This window comes from Arvicola amphibius, chromosome 12, assembly GCF_903992535.2.
Source record: "Arvicola amphibius chromosome 12, mArvAmp1.2, whole genome shotgun sequence".
Taxonomy (NCBI): Eukaryota; Metazoa; Chordata; class Mammalia; order Rodentia; family Cricetidae; genus Arvicola; species Arvicola amphibius.
This window is the reverse complement of record NC_052058.2, coordinates 80,371,065-80,388,557: the sequence shown is the minus strand read 5'-3', so window position 1 is coordinate 80,388,557 and position 17,493 is coordinate 80,371,065.

The following is a 17,493-nucleotide window of genomic DNA, read 5'->3' as shown; positions in this document are numbered from 1 at the left end:
ATTAACTGCAACATATTTTTTTTTTCTTGGACTGGTTCTACTCACTGATAGCAGTTCTTTTTGGCAAGTACTCCACAACTCTGTCATGTCTAACATCTTGCATTCTCCAAAGCAATCCAGGATTCAGCTTCCCAGCTTCACACAATAACCTTTCTACTAGGGACACCCTTGACACAGGCCTGGCCTTGACAGTGTTATTCTATCATTCATTTATTCTGTCCTTAACTCTAAAGCCAGAACCATGTGGGTGAAGCTGCCAAATTCGGCTGCTTACTTGGGCTAGCACATGGCCACTTCATTCAATTACATCTTCCCCAGATTTCGGTTTTTCACTGACCTAGTTTATTTATTCCAAAACTTTCTCTGTTGTCCAGGCTGGCTTTACATGCAGAGATCTACCAGCATTTGTCTTAAAGGTGTGCTCCATTATAACCAGCTCTAAGCTTTTCTTCAATTTCTTTTCATAAGTTGGAAATTTAGTTGGGTAGAACCTTGCCCTGTGACCACCATTCCCTTTATTCAATATTTTAATTTGTTTATTTCCTTGAACAAAGAACTTATCTGCACTATGTTTGGATTCTCTTTTTCTCCTCAAATAAATATTTTTCTTTGCATAGCTTGCTCCTTTTAATTATAAATCTTCATTAGAGTTACCACTGATACCCACATGACAGATTCTACACTAGGCTGTTTTGAGATTTATTCTGCCAACCAAATTAATCTAAAAAATCTTCAGTTTAGCTTCAGTCAAACTCTTCAAACAAGGGCAAAATGTGGCCACTTACTATAGTGATATTTGATTTATTATGCCATACACAGAGATATTTCCAGGCTCTGCAGTGTGCTGCATGGCAAACTTAGCTTTTACTCATATATAACGGGTTTATATGGTGTACAGTGCTATGCAGAGTTAAGGTGGTGAGGATGACTCCAACTCAGCCATCCCAGAGCCAGCAGTGAACTTCTTCTGCCTTGTTGAAAGCCTAAGAGAGGTGGAACCAGCATCTAGGGCTGCTGGAACCATGCTGTTACAATTTTAAAAGTGCTACTGGTCAGATAATCATTACAAATAGGCGATAAAGACAAATTCAGATAGAAAAGACCTCTAAATGGGTCACAGTGTCGGATAAATGTATGTAGGCTTGGGAGAGAGAAGAAATAGTTACATAAAAAAGTAAATGGTTTAAAAAAATAAAGCTAAGTCTTTAAAGAGACAGAGCACAGACAGCCATTCATTAAAGGAGTAAAGAAAAATAAGCCATGTAAAGATGGAAAGTACACAGAGTCTGGATTATGTGTACTATTGTGTTTTCTTTAAAATTTTTGACTACAAATGAGCCAAGTACAGAGAGACATTTCATTGTGTGGGCTGCTAAGCCAAACCAATATATATACTTTAAATTTATCTTGACTTCAAATCTGGGTTTAAGGTTATGTTGCTATGGAAAAGAAGTTCTACTTTTGTTTCTACAGAGGATGAGAACCTTTGGATTCCTTCCACATTAATCTGGTTTGATGGACCAAGTCCCCTCCAAAGATCTCTGTGACCCCACCCCAGCCCCAAAAAGTACTTTGCCCAACAAAAAGTAGGAAGCAGTTTAGATGGACTATGCCCAAATTCCCAAATATTGTTTATAACGCCCAACAAAAAGTAGGAAGCCGTTTATGCCCAAATTCCCAAATATTGTTTATAAATGTATGTTTATATTTAAAGGAGGATATGCTATAGAGATGAATAATTGCATTTGTGTGGATCTTGGTTTATGGATAAAGATTTAAGGTATGTGTATATTTAAGGTATGTGTATATTTCTGCTTTTGATTAAGGTTATTGTGTTTGTGCAGCTCATTTAAAAATGTCATGCACAATTAAGAAATACAGGTTAATAGTTATCTATAATAGTCAAACTTATAGTCATGTTAGTTAGGTTTTCTAGATGTACAAAGATATATTTCAGTTAGACTTTAAACCTTTCAAAGACTAACAGATAATGGCAATTAAAATGTTTTAAGAGCTTAGGACTTTTTATGGCACTGAGATACATCTGCTCCAGGCAGCATCAATCTACTTTAAGAGGATAATAGGCATTAAAGAAGCTCCTTCTGAAGCCTCTTTGTTAGCCATTTGGGCAAGAAACAGCTCTGTTCCAGACTGCTTGATGATATGCTGTATAAACTGGGCATGCAGAACCCACAGAAAAATGACTGCTGAAGTTGTCTAAAGTAGAAGTAGCCCTTCAGTTTTCCTGCTTCATGAAAGAGTCTGCCAGACATTTTGCAGGACACAGAAGATAGTGATCTACAAACTGTCAATAGAAGTGAAACAGTCTTTCAAATTTCCTGCTTTATCAAAAAGTCTGCTGGATACTATGCGCCTGTAGGCTGAAGATTGGATGCCCCAATGTTAGAGAAGAACTTTGGGTGACTGTTTAGGCAGTGAGATGCCTGTGTCAATTCTAGAGTTTTGGAAGCTGCTTACAGTGCTCTTCCTGTTTACTTAGGTGATATTATAGCTTTCTGGGGTCTTTGATCAAGTTGTAGAACAGATAGTTATAGTTTTCTTTAGTTATGATAAAAGATAAAGTAAATATAAATATAACTGTAATTCTTGCTTGATACCTGTTTTTTATATGCAATTTTACTATGCTCAAATTAAAACCTTTCTTTTTATTTAGGCAGAAAAGGGGAGGTGATGTGGGATTCCCTTCTGTATGTATTGCTTTTATTGGTTATGAATAAAGATGCCTCTTTGGCCTGTGATAGGGCAGAATAGAGCAAGGTGGGAAAACTAAACTGAATGCTCAGAGAATGTAGACAGAAACTGAGAGATGCCATGTAGCCAATGGAGGAATCAGATGCCATGGAATTTTACCCTTTAAGCCAAAGAATTATGGCAATACATAGATTAATAGAAATGGGTTAATTTAAGATATAAGAGGTAGCTAGAAATATGCACAAGTTACTGGCCAAGCAGTGATTTAATTGTTAGAGTTTTTGTGCTATTATTTCAGATCTGGGTGGCTGAGACACAAATGAGCAGTCTCTGCCAACAGTGAGTCACATTCCTTTAATCCTCACACTAGAGGAGAATGTAGGATGGGTGGAGACAGAGGCTCTAAGCTTAGTCTTCAATCGTCCAAGACTTGGTAGAAGTAAGACTTCTCTAGTGGCTTGGCTGTTTTGCTTTTCTGATCTTTAGCTTGAAACCCAATATCTATCTCTGGGCTTTTATTATTCTTGTTACAACTTCCTTCACCAAAATATCATAGGAAAATTTCTAGGCAATATTCTAAAATTCTTATTTGAAAGTCAGCTCCCAACATTTTAAGTTATTATCATCACTATTGTCCAAAAGACTCCTTTTAGTATGGCCCATTAAGCAGTGCTTAAAGCATTCCACTGCTTTTTAAACCCCGAGTACAGAGGTCTGAGGATTCCTGCGGAGGGGTGCGGGCTCCTTCAGATTGTGCTGCCAGCTTTCCCTAGCTTTCTCAGGTGTCCTGCTCCTGTTCTAAGGCCATCCACCCAAAGGGGTCAGACTCTGGGCTCCAGGCAGGTCTGAGGATTCCTGCGGAGGGGTGCGGGCTCCTTCAGATTGTGCTGCCAGGTTCGCTGTGTGGTAATCCATCCCGCCCTGCCCCCACCTTGGCCCTTTTGTCTGGGCTGCGACCCTGGGCTGCCTGGAATCCCTGATCCTGTGCCCTGACATTCCATCTGAACTGGTGAGTGAATGCGGACCCTGGGGCAACCTGCCCTGGAAGAGAGCACAGACCCCCTCCCCCCAGCTCCCTCTGCAGGCTTATCTCTGTTTTCCCGTCCCTGTCTCTCCCAAGCTTTCCCTAGTGTTCTCAGGTGTTCTGCTCCTGTTCTAAGGCCACCCACCCAAAGGGGTCAGACTCTGGCCTCCAGGCAGGTCTGAGGATTCCTGCAAGGGAGTGCGGGCTTCTTCAGATTAAACCCCGAGTACAAAAGTTAAAATTTCTCAAAAAAAAAAAAAAAAAAAAAAACCATTTCAAACCTATCACAATGATACCCTAGTTCCTGGTACCTACTTCTGTCTTAGTTAGGTTTTTATTACTGTGAATAGACACCACAATCATAGCAACTCTTATAGGGAAAAATTAATTTGAGGGGACTTGTTCACAGTTTCAGAGGTTCAGTCAATTATCATCCCAGTGGGGAGCATGGAGGTGTGCATACAGACATGATGCTAGAGCTGAGAATTTTGCATATTAAGTCACAGAACACAGGAAGTTGACTGTCACAATGAGGGTGTCATTGTCAAATTTGAAATAAATTAAGATCACCCCTTTTATGTCCTCTCCAGGTTCCCAAGTTCCTCCAATCCCCAAAATGAGTCAAACTGTGCTCTGGGTATGACTGATGTGGGTATGGTTGACGACAGCTACTAACCACATGGCAAATGACAGCTACTAACTGCAGACCTCAGCTATGCCTGATATATTTTTAACTATTCTACTCTTCAATTCTGTACTTGCCCTCACCACAACCAATCAGTTTAAATGCCATCTTCCCCAAGACCTTCTGACAAAGCTTGGGATCCACTTGTAGTTTTCCTTTGTGGGTTTTCCCTTTATAACTTGTACCCTGGAAATGCTCAGGGCCGCTCTCTGTCTCCTAAGTGCTGAGTTTCTGCCTAAATCTGGACTTCTTTCAATAAACCCTTTGTGTTTGCATCGGATACTGGCTCTGGGGTGGTCTTGTGGCATAGGCATAACAAGCGAAGCTTGAGGAAAAGGGACCTCAAAGCCTGGCTCCACAGTGGCTGCTTTTTCAATAAGACCACACCTTTAGGGGCCACTCCTTTTAGGGGCTGTTTTCTTTCAAACAACAATACCACTGTTTCTTTTCTTTCTTTTCTTTTTCTTTATCTTTCATGCTATATATTCCAACAGTATCCTCCCTTCCCTCGATTGCTCCCAGTTTCCCCCCACTTCCCTTTCTCTCAGGTCTATTGCTCCTCTGTTTCCCTTCAGAGAAGGGCAAGTCTCTCAGGATATCAATCAAACAGGACATAACAAGATGCTAATAAGACTAGGCACAAACCTTCTCATTTGTTTATCTTTTGTGAACTCCATGCTTATTCCAGGCTCATTCTTTCAATGGGTTGTTTATTTTTGTTTTATTGATTCTTTATTTTTCTGAGTACTTTATATATTCTAGCTGTTAATCTTCTGTCATATATAGAGCTGACAAAGACCCACCCTCAAAGCTTTATAGGCTTCCATTTCAACTATTGATTATTTCTCTATCAATGTAAATGTTTTTAGGTTTTAGAAGTCTCACTTGTCAATTGTTGGCCTTATTTATTGTTTAAATAGAGTTCTATCAGAAAGTCTATTCCTACATCTATATCATCTAGAATATTGTCTATGTTTTCATCTCACATTGTCAATGTGTCAGTTTTCATGTTTAGGTGTTTCATACATTTTTAAGGAAGGTGGCAGATTTGGGTATAATTTCTTTCTTTTGCACACTCCATTCTTCCCAGCGTCATTGTCAAAGATGTTTTCTTTTCCACTAGGACATGCTTTTCACATACTTGTCAAACATCAAGTGATTTATGTTACGAGTAACTATGTTTGGGTCTTTGCTTTTACTTTCCTGGGCTGCATTTCTGTTTTTGAGCCTGTAACAATATGTTTTTATTACAATAACTCTGTAATATATTTTAAGATCAGCATTGTTCTTTTTGCTCAGGAACAATTTGGTACCTAAGGTCTTTTATGAAATTCAAAATGATTTTTTTTAAAATTCTGTAAATAATGAGATTGGGATTTTGATTGGAATTTCATTAATTATGAAAATAGTTTTGGTAAAATGGTCTTTTATGTCTTAACTATCCCAATCCAAGAATGCCTTTCCCTTTTACAGTGTTTATCACTGTTTTTTTTTCAGAGATTTAAAATTCTCATAGTAGAATTTCCTTACTAATTTTAGGATTATTCCTAGATATTTTGTTTCGTTGAGGCTTCTGTTGTTGGGAGTGTGTGTATGATGTCTTTCTCTGTATATTTGTTACTGTATAGTCCATTTTTAAGAAGTAATTTTTTCCACTCCACAGTCTGCAACTTTTCTTGGATGATTGTATCTTTTGTTCATGTTAAAAGAGCTAGTTCCAGGACAGGATCTAAAAAACAAACAAACAAACAAACAAACAAACAAACAAACAAACAAAAGCAGCATAAAAGCTTAAGCAGCATACAAAAGCTTTTTAGCTTTAGGAGATTACAGTATCCAGAGTTTGTTAAAAACAATTTGCAAATATGTAGATGCGGTGTCTTTATAAAAACTGTTATAGCAGTTTGAATTTAAACATGCAATATTATGTTTAAAAAGATCAAAAAGACTTATTTTGATATTTTGTTGGTTTAAATAATTTAGTAATACTCTCTACTGTCATATTAAAATTTTTCCACTAGATGAATTTTTCCTCTTAGTATAATTGAAATGGATAAATCACACATTTCAATTATTATGAAGTTAAAATTTATCCAATTGGTGAAAGTGAAATCCCATAAGGGACAATTGTGTAATCTGCCAATAGAGGGAAGCAATCAATAGTTCTAGTTGGAATGTCAATGACTTATAACACTAATGAGAATGGTAAGGGATTTCTAAGTGTAACAGTGACACTCACCTATTTGTTGGTGATGACAAACAGCTGCCTATTTGAACTTATGGCAAGTTCAATATATGGAAATCATGCATGGGACCAGAAATATAGACTACTATTTGGAGCTAGTGAGGGCATGGATCTTAGAAGAGAATCTCTTACTTTACTTATCCAAGATAATATCTAACTTCAGTCTAAAACTTATCCTTATAAACAGAGATACACATATGTTTCACCCCTTATCAAAGAAGCTTCTATTTGCAATAAACAGAGACTATTTCAGAAAACCACAATTCATCATAAAGTAGGAATCAATGGATCAATGAAAGCCCAGGACAGTGGATAATCTACAACACAACTTCTATACCTAAGGCTTCTGAAATAATACTGATGAGGTAAATGAAAGACTATAAGACCCACAAGATCAAAAGTCTGTTGTGAAACGTATCCTATAAATGACAAGGAAGCTATATAGATGATATCACAACAATGTGACTCCCTGAACAAAATCTAAATAGCGATAGTATCAACCGACAAATCTAAAGGGACTCTACACCAAACACAGCACTCCAGGCAACTAACGGCTTCTGAGAGTGGGAGAATTAACGTCTGTCAGGAATTAACTCTTTAAATGATGTTTCAAGAAAAATTGTAAGCCCTAAAAGTGTATATACCCCAACAAAACTAAATAAACTTAGCATGTTGTGTGTGTGTGTGTGTGTGTGTGTGTGTAAAACAACACTTATAGAAAAAAAGGCGATGGATATTAGAGGGAAGAAAGTTGGACATGAAGAAGGTTGTACATGAAGAAAGTTGTACATGAAGAAAGTTGGACATGAAGAAGGTTGTACATGAAGAAAGTTGTACATGAAGAAGGTTGGAGAAAATGAGTATGAGAGGGATTGGAGGAAAGAAAGAGAAGGGAAGAATTATTTATTAACCAAAAATTTAATAAGCAAAACTTTAAAAAAATTAATAAGCAAAAAAATGCAATCAATGGAAATGAAATCAAACTAACAGACATTCAGAGGTGTTTATATCTGTTGGGAACTTGTTACTGGTCAGTATCTTTGTTGTTTTTAAGTTGAATTTCACTGTACCTTCAACTTGTTACATTTATTATTGACATTTTTAAAAACAATTTCAGTTATTTCTAATTTTTATATTTAAATGCTATTCATACTTTGAAGTTTAGAGAACAGAAAATACACTATTTTATTCATTTTTTTCTTTTTTTATTGATTTTTATTGAGCTCTACACCTTTCTCTTCTCCCATCCCTGCCTCTCCTCTCCCCTTCAACCCTTCCCCAAGGTCCCCATGCTCCCAATTTACTCAGGAGATCATGTCTTTTCTACTACCCATGTAGATTAGATCTATATATGTCTCTCTTAGGATACTCATTGTTGTCTAGGTTCTCTGGGATTGTGATTTGTGGGCTGGTTTTCTTTGCTTTATGTTTAAAAACCACTTGAGTGAGTACATGTGATAATTGTCTTTCTGTATCTGGATTGCCTCACTAAAAATGATGTTTTCTAGATCCATTCATTTGCCTTCAAAATTCAAGATGTCGTTATTTTTTTCTGCTGTGTAGTACTCCATTGTGTAAATGTACTACATTTTCCTTATCCATTCTTCAGTCGAGGGACATTTAGGTTGTTTCCAGTTTCTTGCTATGACAAACAGTGCTACTATGAACATAGTGGAGCACATGTCCTTGTGGCACAATTGAGCATCCTTTGGATATATACCCAAAAGTGGTATTACTGAGTCTTGAGGAAGACTGTTTCTTAATTTTCTGAGATATTGCCACACTGACATCCAAAGGGGTTGTAACAGCTTGTATTCCCACCAGCAATGCAGAAGTGTTCCTTTTACCCCACAACATCTGCAGCATAAATTGTCATCAGTGTTTTTGATCTTGGCCATTTTACAGGTGTAAGATGAAATCTCAGAGTTGATTTGATTTTCATTTCTCTGATAACTAAGGATGTTGAACATTTCCTTAAGTATCTTTCAGACATTTTAGATTCCTCTGTTGAGAGTTCTCTGTTTAGGTCTGTACTCTACTTTTTGTTTGATTATTTGTTCTTTTGATGACCAATTTCTTGAGTTCTTTGTTTATTTGGAGATCAAACCTCTGTCTGATATGGGGTTAGTGAAGATCTTTTCCCATTCTGTAGGTTGTCATTTTGTCTTGTTGATTGTGTCCTTTGCATTACAGAAGCTTCTCAGTTTCAGGAGGTTCCATTTATTAATTGTTTCTCTCAGTGTCTGTGCTATTGTGGTCATATTTAGGAAGTGGTCTCCCGTGTGAATGTGTTCAAGTGTACTTCCCACATTCTCTTCTGTAAGGTTTAGTGTGGCTGGCTTTATGTTGAGGTTTTTGTCCATTTGGACTTGAATTTTGTGCATGGTAATAGATATGGGTCTAATTTTATTCTTATACATGGTGATTTTTTCTTTAATATCTTGTTTGGAAATATGTCTATAAAAAGATTTTTTTATTGATCACTTATTCAAAATGTTATCTCATTTTTTTTTGGTTTTTTGAGACAGGGTTTCTCTGCAGCTTTAGAGCCTGTCCTGGAGCTAGCTCTTGTAGACCAGGCTGGTCTCGAACTCACAGAGATCCGCCTGCCTCTGCCTCCTGAGTGCTGGGATTAAAAGCGTGCGCCACCACCGCCTGGCTGTTATCTAATTTTTTAGTTAAAATATTCTTATTCATGAACAACATATAAATGCAGGTGATAACTAAATCTGATTCCACCTATATTGATCTTTGACAGTAGAAAGCCATAGGGTTAGAAGGACATTGGCTAAGAAGAACATGCTAGGGGCTGGAGAGATGGCTCAGGGGTTAAGAGGACTGACTGCTCTTACAGAGGTCCTGAGTTCAATTCCCAGCAACCACAAGGTGGCTCACAACCATATATAATGAGATCTGGCTCCCTTTTCTGGCTTCCAGGCATATATTCATACAGAACACTGTATACATAATAAATAAATAAATATTTAAAAAAAGAAGAACATGCTAAACTATCCCATCTTCTGAAACATAAAGCTGTCTGTCAGTAGTGGTGCTTCTGGAAATCCTGTTATTAACAGCACTATGTGTTACTTTGGTTTTCAGTGCATCTTTGCAGCTAGTTTGGTAAAAATCAGGGTTCATAGGAAGAGCTAACCAAGCAAACAATCAATGTTCATTCAATGTTTCCACAGTAACACTCTAAGTTCATTGTTTTATATATACTGAGCAAAGTAACCACAGTCAATTCTCGTGCAAATTTCTTAGTGCCTCAGACTGAAGTGCTAGAGAAAGGAGAGGAGAGACTAAAATTGCTTTCCTTCTTTCTTGGAGGACAGCGTTTTCAATGAAACAGGGGTCTTTAGTTCTTCTGTTCACTCAAGAGCACCTCTTTGATAGTTGCAAAGTCCTTTTAGAGCTGACAGTGACTATATTCTCACAAAAACATTTTTATTCTTACACATATTTCAAAATCTAATTAACAATACATTTTCTAAATAATACATCATATTTTTTTACATTTCAAATTTATTTTGGTTTTACAGGACTTCAAGAAAGATTATGTAAGCAAATTAACAAGTGTTCCTCCAACAAATAGGCAGCAATAAGTTTAATTACAAAAGCATTCATTTGTTATTTCTGGGAACTGGAAAAAAATCTCAAAAATATCAATTATAAGTTCTCAATAAACTCAGTTTAAAAGAGTGATTATTATTGATCATCAGTTCTATCCATTTTTCTGTAGACAATGTAATTTCATTCATTCTTATTTAAGATTGGATAATTCTGTACTATGCATTCATATAGCTAGAAGTCTTCCAATTTTCATTCATCTATTCCTCCTTTCCTTTAAGGGATTTTTTTCTTCTTTAAGGGTCTTTATTATCTTCATAAAATTATTTTTAAGTTTGCTTTCTTCTGGGTTAAGAAGTTCAGTTCTTCCTGTCGTGCGACCACTAGGTCCTGGTGGTCCCATTTTGCTATTCAGGTTGTTGAATGTATTCTTGCATTGCTGTCTACCCATATCTTTCCCCAATTGGTACAGGTAGTCTTTGCCTCTTGGTCTGATCTTTGCAGTTGGGTGTCTGTGTCTCAGGGATCCTCTCATGGACCAATTGGTGTAGTTGCTGTCTGTGTTTCATGGAGCCGCTCTTGGTCTGCTCCGTGCACTTGTCTGCATCTCAGGCAGCCACTGAGGTCACAGGGGATGTGTGGGTTTGGGGTTGGAGTGGAATTTGAAGATTATAGGGTTTTATTGTGGACTGGTGGAACAGCTTGCCTTGTAGGAACCTTGCCAGCTGACCAGGGAGTACATCTGAGATCCGTGGAGGAGGGACTTGGAGTTTTGCTCTGGGTCTAGGGCCTAGAGACTGGGATGCACAGCTGGGAGGATGGTCAGTCACCTCTTGGTCCACTCTGTGCAGTTCCTGTCTGTGTGCCAGGGAGCCACTGAGGTCGTGGGGATGGATTGTAGCTGGAAGTCTTTTTTCTCTCCTGTTCAGTACCACTGGACGGGTTTCTCTACTGCCTTCCGGTCCCCACAGTTGCTATGAAATAATTCTTTGGAGGCTTAATATTAATTATAATTGTTTGCCAGATGGCCCAGTCCTCCTACTAGCTACTTCTACATATAACTTAAACTATTTCTAATAATCTGTATATCACCTATACCCCATGGCTTACCAGTAATGCTCTGACAACTTACCCCTTCTGCAGCTGCTGGTGTATCCTTTATGCCTCCTTCTTTCTCCCTGAATCTCTGTTAAATTACTCGCCTAGCTGGGTGATGGTGGCACACGCCTTTGATTCCAGCACTTGGGAGGCAGAGGTAGGTGGACCTCTGTGAGACTGAGACCAATCAGGTCTGCAGGATGAGTTCCCAGTTCCAGGACAGGCTCAAAAGCTACACAGAGAAACCGTGCCTTGAAAAATAAATCAAAACAACAAAACAAAAAAGTTTCACCTAGCTATATTCTTCTCTGCCATAGCCCAAAGCAACTTCTTTATTAACCAATGATAATAAAAACATATTTACAACATAAAGAGAGGCATCCCACATCATATACAATCATCACATTTTCTTTATTCTGATTCTGTGACTGTTTGGGAGAACTAAGGTTGTCTATGACTTTGAGGGGAACTCTAGCACGCAGTTGGAGGAACCTGTGTTTATATTCTTGCTTGCTTACCTCAGCCACATGCCCAGAAGTAGAAACCCAAGAAAACTGCTAAAGTCATTCTCATAAAGGCAACATAAGTTCCCCAACACTGATTGTTCACTAGTGTTTAATGTTTCATAGTTCCTTGGTGATTATCATCCTAACTGGGGTGAGGTAGAATTTCAATTATACTTCCAGCTTTCACCTCCATAATGGCAGAAGGGTTTTTTCCTAATCTTCCATGTGTAAATTGATATTTTCAATGTTTTGCTTTGCAAGCTGCATATTTAATTCAGTTGCCCAACTTTTGAATAAATTTTGCGTTCTTCGGTTCTTTAGTATTTGGAAACCTTTATATATTCTATATATTAATGCACTGCCATCTGAATAGCTAGAAAAGCATGGTTCTTTAGGTTGTCTCTTTTCCCTGCAGAACATTTTCTTCATTGTAGTGAAGAAACCATTGAATGTAATACCATCTTTTCTACTGATCTTCGACATTATTTACTCAACTATTGGGTTCTACCAGAAAGCAATGACCTACATGTATTTATTAGAAATTATCTTACATTTCCTTTCATCAGTATGGAAGTTTCAGGCCACATATTAAGGTCCTTAGTGCTGTTTGAGGGGATTTTCCCATAGGATATAAGGTAATTTGGTAATTACCAAATTGGTGTGGAGATCAAGTTGTTCCAGCACCATTTATTACAGATTTAATTTTTCCTCCAAAAGATGTATTATCTCCTCCATGAATACTCAAGCGGTTATAGCTTCATGGGACCATTCATATCCCACTCTTCCTATTGGTCTTGACATCTGTTTCTGTGTCAGCTGCATGGTCTGAGATATCATTTGTAATCAGTGTTATGTTACCTTCAGAATTGCTCTATTTGTTCATGATTGTCTTGACTATTTGTGTTTCTTTATAAACATTACATTTTTTATCTAATTATGATAAAAATGCAATGGGTTAGGGCCTGTGTTGAATATATGCAGATATGGGGGTCTGTAAGCTATAGGAATCAAATGTATTGCCTCTCCAATTCCAGGATTTGATACTTATGCTGTCATATCCAACTTTTGACACAGACACTGGGAAATCAAGCTCAAATCTTCATGTTTAAATGGCAGACACTTCACTGACTAATTCATTCTACCCCGGACCTATTCTTAGGTAACTTTTCTTTTTATTCTTCTCTTATATATCACTTCCCAAGTGCAATTTTCCCCACCTCTTCTCCTACCAGTTTATCCTAACTTCCTATCCACTCCTCTTTCATTTCCTTTCAGAAGAGGGCAGGAATATCAAACATGGTATATCACGTTGCAAAAAGACTAGGTACCACCCCTTGTACTAAAGCTGGTCTAGGCAAACAAGTAGGAGGGAAAAATGTAAAAGAATCAGAGACAACACCCATTCTTACTGTTAGAAACAACACATGAAGACCAAGCTACATAACCATAATGTATATGCATAGGGCTTAGGTCAGCTCCATGTAGGCTCCCTGATTGTTGGATCGTCTTTTTGAGATCCTATGAGCCCAGGTTAGGTGATTCTGCCTGTCTTTCTTTGTGATATCCTTGATGCCTCTGTGGTGATGGCCATGCCAGAGCAGCTGTAATCTGTAGTGGAGCTTGTGGAGTCCTCCTCACGCATTGGAACAGCTACTATGAGTGTACCCTGGGGGGACAAATCATCCTCTTGGGGGGCTTGTTTCCAGAAACTCCTGCTGTGACTCTCTTGCTTGCTGCAATTGTATATTTACTAAATTCAGTATAGTGTAAAGAATCCCACTGTATCTCTAATAGTGTGATTGTTTCATGGGAAAATCCCACTCCTCCCTAGGCCCTTTTCTTGCAGATCATAATGAAGATTTTTTTATAGAGTAATGATACTTACTTAGAGATGTGAGACTTACTAATGATGGAAAATGAAAACAAGGAAATTGCACACCTTATAGGTCTATGAATCTTACCTGTGGAAAACAGGCTGATGATCAAAAAAAGCAATTATGCCCTTATACTCAAGATAGGTCTAAGTTCCTTGGTCAAGTAGCTTACAAAATTAATCACAGGTTTTGGTGCACACCTTGAGAAAACGAAATTGTGAAAGGAAATTAAATAATTATATTGTGGGTAAAGAAAAAAGAAAAATAGATGGTTAGCTAGATTACTTGAGTAAGATTTTATAGAAAAATTTGATGCACTGAAACTGCAAACTAACATCAGATATGAAATAATCATATTGTACACTGTAAAGATTTGTTGCTCTCATTGTTTATAAAGAGCTGACTGGCCAATAGATAGGCAGGAAGTGGTTATGTGGGAGAACTAAACTAAGAGGACTCTGGGAAGAAGAAGGATAGAGGTGGGGGAGTCATCAGCCAAATGCAGAGAGAAGCAAGAAGAACATGCCATGCTGGAAAAAAAGTGCTTTACAAGTGATAGAGCGTAGATAGGAAATATGAGTTAATTTAAATTGTAAGAGTGGGCTAGTAACAAGCCTAAGCTATCAGCCAAGCATTTACAATCAATAATAAATTCAATAATAAGTCTCTGTGTAGTAACTGGGGAGCCAGCAATCTTAAAGAAAAATTCTACCTACAGCTGCCTATAGTACAAAGGAACTGCCTGAGATATACTTGACTTGCTTAAAACTTTGTTAATCAATAATAAAAGAATCATTGCTTTGGAGTGAAGATGTTATGGTGGAAACATTAATACAAAGAATGTTTACATTTGGATTTCTAAGAAAAATATATAACTTGTGATCATAATGTCATTTCTTCCTGTGTAAAGATTTTAATTTGTTTTTAGAATATATATATATATATATATATATATATATATATATATATATATAACATGGTTATGTGGTAATTTCTTTCTTTTTGTGTAGAAATTTTTGTCTTAGGTGATATAAAAAATGGATAAGAGAAACATAATGACAGAGAATTACATTTTGCTCCATCACATAAGTCTCCTGAGTGTGTTTAGCTGCCATCTCCACATCTCCTGTCTAGTTTCTCTGACTGTAGCAGGACTCCAGCACTCCTGGATTTTATAATCCTCGCTCCCCCAATTCCACAGGATTCTCTGAGATCTACCTAATGTTTTGCTTTGGGTCTCTGCATCTGTTTCCATTAGTTGCTAGAGTAGCATCTCTGATGACATTTATGCTATGTATTTGTCTATCAGTATAGCAGAATCATTTTGTTGACTTTTTCTGGTCATGTTTGGTTCTATCCTAGGGCTTGGATATCCAGCCTCTGGTTTCTGGCCCTCCACACAGTGTCAGAGGTGGACTGCCTCTCTTTGACATAGATGTATCAGTCATTGTTGACCACCCTTAGAAGTTTTGCTCCACCTTTTCCCCGGCACATTTTGCAGGCAAGACAAATTGTAGGTAGAAGATTTTGTGGCAGGTTTGGTGTCCCACTCAGTCGCTCCATTGGAAGTGTTGTCTGGTTATAGGAGAGATGGCTGGTTGAGGCTTCATATTTTCCATTACTAGAAGTCTTAACATCACCCTTGTAGATTCCTGGGAGTTTCCTTTGCACTAGGATTCTACCTCACCCCTGAAATGCATCCCCATTCCAGTTGTCTCCTCCAGTACTATCTCCCTACATACTTCCCAAACTGATCCATCTTGTTTCTGTCCTCAACTGTCCCCTTTTGAAGGAGATTCATGCATATTCTTATATAATTTTGATGGATTTTATAAATGAAGTTCTCCTGGTATATTAATTAGAAGTCATTACTTTCAAGTTATGAAAAGTACTGTTATTTGTGTGTTCACTCTGCATTATAAATCTATACAGCAATTGGCTATCAAATATTAAAATTTTCTGGAGGAATCACCAGTGGCTTTCAAGTACAAGATCATAATATATGCAATTTACAAAATTCACCTTGAGTATCTCATTCATTTTATCTTTTCCTTTATTGCTTTCACAGATATTTCAAGTATTGTATTGTTCAAGAGTGGAGATACTGGACAGTCTTGTCTTAGATTGAATATGAGAAAATTATTTTTTTCATTTAGGATAATCCTGGATGTTCATCATGGATAGCCAATTTTTTTGATATCTGAAATTCCTATTCCTGAATTTCTAAGGTTTGTTAGCATGAAGGATGTTGAATTCTGTCAAGAGCTTTTCTACAACCAATGACACGACCATGCGTTTTCTGTTGATTCTGTTAAATGCTACAATGTACTTATATATATGAATATATTGGAACAACATTCCATGTAATGTAAAATTTTTCAGCCTGCAACATGTTTTTTTTCTATACATTTACTGTTATAGCTTTAATGAAACAGAAGATTTAGTCTATTTGTTAGTTGTTCCTTATATCTCTTGCACCTGGATATAGATGTCTTTCCTTAGATTTGGATAATATTCTTCTGTAATTCGAATGAAAATATTTTGTGTTTTTTATATGGACTTCTTCTGTTTCTTTGTTTTAAGAGTGTGTCTTTTCAGACAATCCCAGAGTTCCTGAATATTCTGTTTCTGGGGTTTTATTTGTATTTATCATTTCCTTCCCCAGAATTGTCTAACTCATCCACCTTGATTTCAAGACTAGGTATTCTAGCTTTCACTTCATCCATTCTACCTGTAAAACCTTCCATTTAGTTTTTTGTCAGGTTTACTGACATTTATTTGAACTATACAAAAATTAACAAATTGACTTTTATTCTTCAGTCAAGTGCAAATCAAAGTAATGTGTACATTTGCAGGTTCTGTCTTTATAACAATGGGTGTCATCAATGTTATTAGGATACTGCATCCCCTATTTGAGTGCAGAGTGAAGCTTACTGACATTTTGATTTCCAGTTTTGTTTTGGCGTGTAATTTTTTCAGGATTTCTTTCTCTTTGTTTTCTGATCCTGAATTGTCTTACTTGTGTTATTCTACATTTAGTTTGTGTTTTCTTGGTTTTTATTTTATTATTTACTCATATCCTCTTTCAGTTTTTTAAACAAATTTATAAATGTTATATTTTTAAACAGTATTTTATTCTATATTTCTCTCTCTCTCTCTGTGTGTGTGTGCATGTGTGTGTGTTGTGTGTGTGTGTGTGATTTATGTGCATGTGTGTGCCAAAGAAAGGCATCAAATCTGGAACAGGAGACACAGGTTGTTTTGAGCCTCCTTATGTGAGTGCAGTGAAGGAAACGCTGATCCTCTGAAAGAACAGCACATGCCCTAAACTGCTGACCCATCTCCCAACCCTACAATTGATGAATTGAGTTCACAGTCATTGTGTCATTGAATTGGCTTTATCAAGGAACATTAGTATGGGAGTACTTATTATGGAGGAGACATGCCTATCATTTTGATTTTTCATGTTTCTGTTTTTGAAATTGAATCTGAGCATGTTTTGTTAGATTTTTGGTTTTAACTTTTGGTAAGGATATCTGTCTCACCTTTGTCTAGTGGGCATTTGGAACTGCATTTTCTGTTACCTTGACTTGGCAGGTAATGGAACATACGGATGGTGCTTTAAATTCATTTTGGGGGCTATTCATTGCTGATGTCAAATTGTGGTATCAAAAGTAGTCTGAGCCACAATAGTGCAAGACAAAGCTTCTCTCTACACAAATGAAATCTCTGCATAGAAAGTCGTCACTGCCACCCACTCTGACTTGAACCTGTCCCTG